The 9,635-nt window shown below is 46.2% G+C and overlaps 1 pseudogene; it reads left to right on the forward strand.

Moving 5' to 3' along the window:
• The first annotated feature begins 303 nt into the window (after positions 1–303).
• On the forward strand, positions 304–1,492 carry LOC125756865 (uncharacterized; annotated as a pseudogene).
• The last annotated feature ends 8,143 nt before the right edge of the window (positions 1,493–9,635 follow it).

Raw genomic sequence — 9,635 nt, forward strand, 5'->3', positions numbered from 1 at the left:
TAAAAAGCTCCCAGTGCTTCGCACTTATCGTCGATGAAACCAAGGACCTAAGCAAGACGGAACAGGTATCAGTTGTAGTAAGGTACTACGTCAGTGGAACTGTCTTTGAGCGGTTCCTTGGATTCCGCAACGCTGAGCAATTGGATGCAAGGTCGCTCCTGAGCTACGTAAAGGAAACGTTGAATGGCTGCGGCATTGATGCTCAGCTTTGCATTGCTCAAACATATGATGGTGCGAGTGTCATGAGCGGTACCTCAAGGGGCGTCCAGGAGGCAGGAAGTGCCGCAGGCAGTGTACGTACATTGCATGAACCACCGCCTCAATCTTGTCATCGTGGATGTCTGCAAGGCGATAAAACCGGTGAGGGATTTTTTCTCTCTTTTGGAATGCCTCTATGTCTTCCTAAGTGGATCTGCCGTTCACTCCATGTACGTAGATGTGCAAAAAAGGTTGTCTTTGTCAGTGACAGAGCTGCAGCGTCTCAGCGATACACGATGGGCCTGCCAGATAGCGGCTTGCAGAGCTGCAATGAAAAGCTTTCCTGCAATCCTTGTCTGTCTCGCCGAAGTCATCGCTACAAACAGCAGGCGGGCAACGGAAGCTAGGGGTCTGCTTGAGCAAATGAACTTCTCGTTTCTCTTCCATTTAAGCCTATTTACCAAGGTACTTAGCCGCCTTAAGGTTCTTTCGGACCTATTGCAAAGTAGAGACTGCAATCTTAGTCAGGCATGCATCATGGCACGCACAGTCATTGACGAGTTCTCCGAAATGAGAAATTCGCAGAGCGCATTTGACACTGTGTGGGCGCAAACCTGCAGTATTTCTGAGGAGAACGGGGTGCCCCAAATGGAAAAGCAGAGAACGAAGCGTCTTCCGCTCCATTTGGAGCAGTTTGTATTGAGTGAAGGACGGCCCGTTGAAGAAGAGTCTCCAGATTCAAAGGAAACATTCAGAGTCAAAGTTTTTCTACCCGTTTTGGACCACCTCATTGCGGAACTGACTAGGCGGTTCACGGAGAATAATGATGTACTCTGCGGAGTCAGCGCCCTCCACCCCCAGAGTGAGAATTTTATGGACATCTCCTTACTCAAGCCTTTCGCTGAGCACTATGCATGCGACATCGACAGCGTTGAAGATTGAGTGCAAGTTGGTAATAAAACTTCTTCAGCGCATCGAAGCCGAAAGGAAGTGCAAGATAGAAACATTGATGCAATTGGTGACTGTCTTGGGAGAGTATAAGCTAGCCTTCCACGAACTGCACAAGCTAGGTGTTACCGCTGTGACGATACCGGCATCGTCATCATCTTGCGAGCGCACATTTTCATGCCTTCGAAGACTGAAGACTTATCTTCGCAGCAGGATGACCAACAACCGTCTGAGCGACCTAGCTGTGCTTGCGGTCCAGCGATCTCTTTCCAATAAGATAGATCTTCAGCGCGTTGTTGACATGTTCGATGCTGCGCACAGTAATCGACGTATACGTCTACACTAATATGCTGGCATAATGAAACCCTATTGTACCTTTGCGGTGCATTCATGGGAAAATTGTTCGGGCACGAGCACATAGAGTGAAACCTATACCGGTATCAGAACACCCGCTTCACCATAGAATAATCCCCGCCGTGGTTTGTGGTGTGCTGTCACAGCGCAGGCATTGGCACCTGTGGTAGCGACGAAATCTTCGAGGACTTTCTTAGTATTTGTCCCCACTTTGAAACAAACTGCAAAGGGTGCTGTCCGAGGCAGCTTCGATGGCCTAGCTTGTCTAATGAACAGTGTATAGTCGGAGAGCTGACATTTGCGTTTGCGAAAGCTGGTGTACTGTATAGCCAGATGTGAAATGACTGACATGCCTATGGTGATCTAGTTTTGTAAATATATCCTCTCTTTATTTTTGTTATTCTTTTGCTACATAGCTTTTTGTTATTCTTTTCCCATTTCCAACGCTTTGCACGATCAAGCGGCGCAAGAAGGGTGTTTTAACGTTTTTTTTTTGTTATCTAGCGCGTATTTAGGAAACTTGGAATTGATATGAACCTTACTTAGTGGTGTTAGTTATCTCTGATGTTGTGAGATTACTCTTTAGAAACTATATTGTGATGTAAGGTTAACTGGTGTTATTTTATTGCTGCTGGTTACCTGCTTTATTTTCTTTATTTGGTACTGCTTTTTGTGTATGCGCTGTTCGATGCAATATATAAATTTTCATTATATTAGCAGAATCACTGCTGTGCAAACATGCTAAATATTAATTTTTATCTTACTGCGTTGCTCGAATATCTTATTTACACTGACGTGTTTGGAACGTGGGCCTTCAGCCCAGTCAAACTGTTGTTAACATTTCAGCCACCGAGCGATTGTATCCTATTGTGTTCTCGAAGATTGTAGTGAATGTACACAAATAAATGTTAGCTTTTGCTTTTCACATCCTTTGATTGGTAGCTGACGCAAAGCACAGTGAAGGGGAACAGCGCAGGTACCGACGGCTAACAGGCGCAAGAGAAACGCAGCACTGACTTTCAACAAAATGGATATTTCGCTTGTGCACAGCTGTTTATACTGAACAATTCACAAAAGAAGTTATCGTAGCTGCGCACATCTTCTCAAGTCGCTATCGCCCTGGCATATTATCAAGGAAGCTCAGCTCTTTTCACACAAGGCTACAGTGACAGGCATCTAATGCAATTCTAACCCGTACGTAATTTGGCGGGTGCCTCGATGATTTATCTTGTAAGAGTTGACTTAGATCGAGAAAAAAACTTGCAGATAATATTTTGTCTCGATGTAAGCCAACTCCTCACGTCATCAGATGATGTAAGCTTACATGTAAATCATCGAGGCAGCCGCTGTCTGGATGACTGATGGGAGAAATTGCAATGAACAGAACCGTTGGGGCTGAGCAATGACTGGCATCTATTGATCATGCGCGGCCTCGATATCTATTACGTTGCACTTACCTAAGCAGAACACCGTGTATGTTTATTGGAGCCTTGAGCGACTGAAGGAAGCGTATGTGCCATCTAACAAGATTTATATCTCGGACATTCCAATCTAATAAGTGAGGCATTTATAAAACAGGAGAGGAAAGAGGAAGGGAGTAAAACATAGTGAAAACACAGCGCATAAGTTCCCCACCCCCCTGCCCCCCCCCCCCCCCCCCCGAAGGAATTCGCTTTTCGTGGCTGCCTCCCCAGTAAAAAAATCCTGGCGCCGCCCCTGCAGTGTGGTGGTGTTGGTTTCATAGCCAGCGCTGCGCCGCTTGTTTTTGTAGTACGTTTGTTGATAGGTGGCAGCACACTGCAAGCGATTTGCTCGTTGACCGATCCGAGGGTAATGTGTAATGTTCTTCGCGCCCAGACGTCTCTCTAATTGTAAACGTGGTGACGCGGAGTGGTCGAAGTCGTTCGGCGAAGGAATTTCTTCGGATTGCTTTCAGCAGTGATGTTGAAAGAAACCATCTTGACGACGAGGATTTTTCACTGGACGTAGAAAACTGTAAAGGCACCGAGAGTGACAGCTGTGACAGCGACGATGAACGATCAGCTGAACTCACGAGGAGCGAGTTGCACTTCACGTCCCCTCGTGCGTTAATGTTCTTTCACGCTCGTAAGTCACTTTGATTGTATTTAACGTATAATATCCTTGAGAGAGATCACAATAAAAGCATAGTTCCTCTTGTGCATTGCATGTATCACAATTATTGTGGATATTATGGAGCGCCACATCGCATACACGCTCGAGCTCGACCAGCGAAGCGAAATGGTTAGAGCGATGGAACGTGCAGTCACGGCCACAATCCACGCCTCTCGGCTAACTTCTTCGACGTTGCGAAAAGCATACGTGTGCATTCTTTTCGATATTCATGTTTGGATCGTCCTGATCGAATCTGCAACATGCGAGTGAAGTGAATTGCACGCGGCTAGAGTCTCAGCATGGCTGTGACACAAGCGCTACTGAATGGGATGTTAAATGCTCGTGTTTCGTTGAAGACGTAATACCGCGTTCCCGACTGCGCAAGTAATGACGACGGCGTGTTATGTTTGCAAACCATCACCACGTTAAACGTGCGGTCCCGTGCAGCAGCGATGACGCTACTCGCTGGCGGCCTACTACTCGGCAAATCCGTCAGGCAGGCTCGGTACGTACTACCTCGCAGTGCCGTTCAGCTCATACGTCAATTTTAGTTCATGCAGTTTTATGTAGCACGCACAGGATTTCGCAAAGCATCGTTATGCACGGTAACGGAGCTGAAATATAATCTTTCACACCGCAGCAAATAATTAGGTGGCGAGTACTTTGCACTTTCTATGGTTTGGGAAAGTATTTTAGTCTCATATCCAATTCAGCGCGGCTCATGACTTCATCCGGTGAAAGTGGCACGGGCCGCACGTCCGCACGTACTATCTGTTCTTATGCTAACAAACGGGTTGACCCTCCTCCCGGCGCCATCTTGAAAAGCACGGCGCGCCACCTATAGTTCGTGGGCATTACGAATACCTTTTTCAGCCTCATACGTTTTCGTTTTTATTCCCGGCCAACATTCCTTGGAAATAATGCGTTTTCATGCGTTTAATACGATCAAATTTTCGCCCAAAATTGGATAATACGCCCGCGAAAGGGGATCCTGACCGATATATCTAGAAATCCTGCGTTTATTCTTCGGTATGCCATCTCGCACCGCGTTCCAACAACCCACGATGCGCGTAGCAGTGCCGCTGAGGCCGCAGCAGCATCGGTTTTACGGCGAAAAGGTCGCTGCTAGGCGATATTTTCATCGATATATATATATATATATATATATATATATATATATATATATATATATATATATATATATATATATATATATATTGCCGCGAGTCTTATATTTCATGAGTGTAAGCTTCACCCACAAAGACTGTGGTCAACGCGCTGCGCAGGCCTCGCCGTGATGTGTAGGAAGCTTCGCGATTGTTTTGGAACAATCTGTTAAGATTGCGCGCCGCACGAGAATGTTCCAGCTTTGTCGAGAGATAACGCCGCCACCAGCGATATCACTGGAAAGTTTGATAGCGCCTGTATAAAAGCCGACGCGCTTGACTGCTTGTCAGTTGATCGACGGACGACGCCCTGTTCGCCGCTATCATTGTGCAGCGTGTATTGCTGTAGTTCTAGTTCTCATTTTCCCGGCTACAAGTTCGGCCAAATAAACAGTTTCATTCTGCAAACGCCGACTGCTGTCTTCGTCGACGTCACGACCACGTGACAATATTGTTATATATTGTCGCTTTATGAGAGCCCCCCCCTCCAATGATGCATTGGCCAAGACCACCGCTGAGCGGGTTGAGAGACGCGGGCGACGGCTGACATTGTTGGCATGCCCGTTTCCGATGCATGAAACGGCATCAAACGTCACCTCCTCTAGCGAGGCAAAAAACAGCACGCACTTGACGAGGAAGGGCAGAAGAAACACGGGGCACAGGCGCTGACTAACAACTGAAGTTCTTATTGCTCGCGCATACGCCGCGGTAAACATACAGCCCGTATCAACGACAAAAAAAAAAAAAAAAAAAAGGAGAGAGAGAGAGAGAGAGAGAGAGAGGCGGAGCTCGCATTGAGTCGCGCAAGGCTTGAAACCGCGAAACTGGACGATTCTGAAGTCTAATCTGGATGCTTTTAGGATGTTGCTAGGCTTTAGCTAGGTTAGTCACGACACGGATGTGCAAACTCCAGAACCGAGCGTGCACCTCTCATTTACGGGCACGTCGTCGTTGGCGCAGGGCTTCCATCGCTTCGGGCCCTTCTCTCAGCCGCCGTTGCATTTCCCGTTCCCAAGTATGGCAGCTTCGCACTAGTCGTGCCAAGCCTGAAGGAAGAGCGCAGCTGGGTGGCCTTCTTTGTTTCTCATTATTTTTTTCTTTCTTTCTCTGTTTCTGAACAATCAAATTTGGAGTGTCGGAACGTTCTAGCTTCCAACCAGAAAGCGACGAAGGCGCTGCTGAAGTTTCTCCGCTCAACCGACCTCGCTAAACGACTATGATGCTCCCGTGCTTGTGTGTGTGCGTTTTTATTTCTTTATTTTTTTGCTCTTTTTTCCTTCCTTTCCTTTCTATCCCCCCTTACCCGCCCTTCCCCAGTGCAGGGTAGCAAACGAAAATACATCTAGTTAACCTCCCTGCCTTTCACTCAACCTTTCTCTCTCTCTGTTTCTGGTATCTGTTTCTTTCTATTTCTCGCTCTTTATATCTTCATTTTTCTTTCTTTCCTTTCTTTATCTCTGCTTTTCCTCTTTCGTGATCCTTATATTTTTTTCTATGTCTTTCTCTTTCTATCTCTTTATTCCCATTATTTCTCTCAATTTTTCTCCCTCTCTGCCTTTCTATAGCTTTCTCTCTCTCTTAGTGAACTAGTGGTGAACTGGGGTTTGCGCCATTTCTCTGGCACATATACCCGTGTTGGTGGCCATTTCTTGGGCTAATTTTTGCTATCTTCATCTTTAGTGGACCAGTGGTGAGTAGTCTGATTTGCCCAATTTTTGTGGCACACACCCGTTCATGACGATAGCTTTCCGATAGGTCGCACAAATTACGGCTAGCTTAAATAGCTTCGCTGTTAAAAAATGCGCAACATGAGAGTTTAACGAGAGGGAGCCATGATTATCCAGCCCCCGATGGGAAAGTTGACTCTGTATCTGAAAGGGCTATGGAAGGGGTACTGACGCAGCTGTCTTTGAGGTTCACGATATTCTGGGCCTCTGGGATTTCTCGGGTCATTTCGTCACCAGACCTGCGCATGCTCGTGCTACTGACTTCCGGCGAGCATTCACAGCCTCGGAAGGGGACGCCCAGATGTCCTGAAATTCGCACTGTCACATTGTGCTTGTGCTCTAATAATCTTAATAACGAACGCTATCTCTGCGGACCTTAGTCTAAAACTGCCTATTACGCGGCACACGTAGCTTAAGCTAATGTATATCTTTAAACTACCTCATCAAGCGGCCAAGAAAAAAAAAAGTCATTTTACTGAAATTGGGTTAACAAATATAAATACAGTTTCTGCTCATGTTCGTTCGAACTTGAACAGAAAACATGACCTGCAATTACGTTTCGACAGCTTTATCATGTATGCTGAATAAATTCCGCAGTCACGCTCTGCTGAAACATGTCGCACATCATAGGTCGGCGAAAAAAATGGAGCTCACTCAGACTCACTCAAGAAATATATTTTGCACTGAGGGCTCATTCGGACTCAGATTCATCAATATTTTCCTCAAGTGGACTCACTCGGGCTCAGACTCACTAAAATTTTCTTCAGCCGGACTCACTCAGACTTACGGCCCGATCTGGGTCTGAGTGAGTCTGAGTGAGTCAACTCATGAGTGAGTTTGCCGACCTATGCGCACATGCAACCCGTGATGAAATGGAACACGCTTTTTCATTTGTCATAGTTCTCAAATACTGAGCGCAAATTCAGCCAAAATGAACTTACCTTCAAAAATGACAGAAGCCCGTGGTTTAGATTCCACAAATTCAAAGAAAACTAATCGCACATCAACGTAACCACGTCCGTCCCTCGAGCATAGAAGAAAGGAAGTTATGAGAGCGTCCCGCGCGCAAGCCGATGAGTGCATTTTTCCGCAGGGAAAAGGCTAACGGGACAAGGCTTAACCGTCAGTCAGCGTAACAGTCGCTCCACAGCGGCATATTTGCATTTGGGTCCACACGTTTAACACGCAGCGAAGTATAATACCGCCTAATATTTCGTACGCTGTGGAAGCGGTGAAAAATGGTCACGGAAATAAAGGAAAGGAGCACACGTACAATGTCTGGTTAGGTATAACAATGTCAATGCGGTGAGTGTGGCACACATTTCTTGACACGCAACACCTTTCGAGAAAATTGTATGCAGGTGCATGTTGGGCCACACCAAGAAAATGTAAAACTGCAACCATTTTTCAGGTAGGCTATGAAATTCCAACGAACACTACTTTAACTTCGTGTAACAATAATTTTCTTTTGAAAAGTTCTTCCCCAAAATGGGTCTCTATACGCAATGTGCAAGGTAACGGCCTCATGGCGGCCAGGTGGCTATAGCTGTCGACATGCAAATAGACGGGGCTAGAATCGAGGCCGTGGCCGTGACATTTTGATAGAGGCGCATTGCTAGAGGTCCGTGTACAGTGCGATTTCAGTGCATGTTAAAGGTAAGCTCACACGATTTTCTTTTGTTTTTTTTTTCTTGCGTCAAACTCAAGGCCAAACCATGAATAGCCTTAAAATGTACTGTTAAGGTTGGGCGCACCCTGAAAAATTAATTTCAATAACTTTCTAAACGATAGTTTCGATTGGTCGACGTCAAGACGCGATCTGAAAAAAAAAAAAAAAAATGTTTCTTCACAGCTGCCTTTACAGCCTCCATGAATCACGACACGAGCACGAAATATAGCAAAAGAGGGCATGACCGGCGAGCGCGACCGCTCATGCGACATTGGCGAGCTTAACTGACATTGCAAAAGCAACAGCCGCGCCGTTAGATACAGTCAGCGCCAAGACCTTCGTGAGGAAGTTATACGGTTATCGCTGCGAGTAAATTACGTAAAAGTCTTCATGATTGCTGATGCACTGCCGACACCACACGCCTTTATCCTTTTGCGCGTTACTTTCTTCATCACAATGAGAGATGGCGTGCGCAGGCTCGAGTTCAAATTTCAAGTCGCGGTGGTTCATGCATGGACCAAATGGCGCGCGATCCGCTGCTCGGCGAGAAAACGTCTTATAAAGTGCGTCTTCTAGACGTCACAAACAAGACGTCTTTAAAACGTCGACATTGGTTTAGAGTCCAACAAACGTCTTGAAATATCTCTTTACAAGACGTTGCAGACAAAAATGGTCTTACAAAGTGAGTTTTCTAGACGTAACCAAAAACAGATATAATACGGCTTTTCTGTGACGTTTTTAAAACGTCGAAATTGATTTAGAATTCGTTTTTTTTATCCCATTTATGCCTAAAATTGACGTTTTCTAACCATGTGTGCTACCTGGGATATAGCTGTCCCGACAGGGACAGCGTGGGAGTCGGAACGCTGTATGAAAAATCGGGACAGTCGGGACAGTTCCGCTAATTCCGGAACGGCTGGTAACCCTAATTGGGATTCATCTTGAAAACAGCGCAGCAACACGACGACGAAGAAAGAAACAACGGGACGGGCCCGCCCCGTTGTTTCTTCGTCCTCGTGTTGCTGCGCTGTTTTCAAGATGAACTATAGAGCTTCGGCTTCTACGATCTCTCTAGTTGGCTTGCCATAATTTTTTTTTGTCCTGATAAAACCGAACTGTTATGGGGTTAAGCAAGAGTTCAAACCGTGGGGGCAGCCAGAATTTTGTTGAGTGTGCGTGTGGGGGGAGGGGTCGGACCTTGCGTCCATGTGAATGTTTGTATGTGTATGCAATCGGAAAACTTCGGGGGTGGGGGGGCGGGGGGGGGGGCGAAGGGGCTGAAACCCCCTCGACGGCACCTGGTTCATACATACAGGACTTGCAACGATAAAACAGAACGTTCTTGTAGGGGACGCGATTTCCTCCACTCAGGATGCTATTATAAACTTCTGAAATTGAAATATTTGTTATACAGATGCAAGAAGACCTATGTGTCCCGTT

Source organism: Rhipicephalus sanguineus, chromosome 1 (assembly GCF_013339695.2).
Source record: "Rhipicephalus sanguineus isolate Rsan-2018 chromosome 1, BIME_Rsan_1.4, whole genome shotgun sequence".
NCBI classification, from domain to species: Eukaryota; Metazoa; Arthropoda; class Arachnida; order Ixodida; family Ixodidae; genus Rhipicephalus; species Rhipicephalus sanguineus.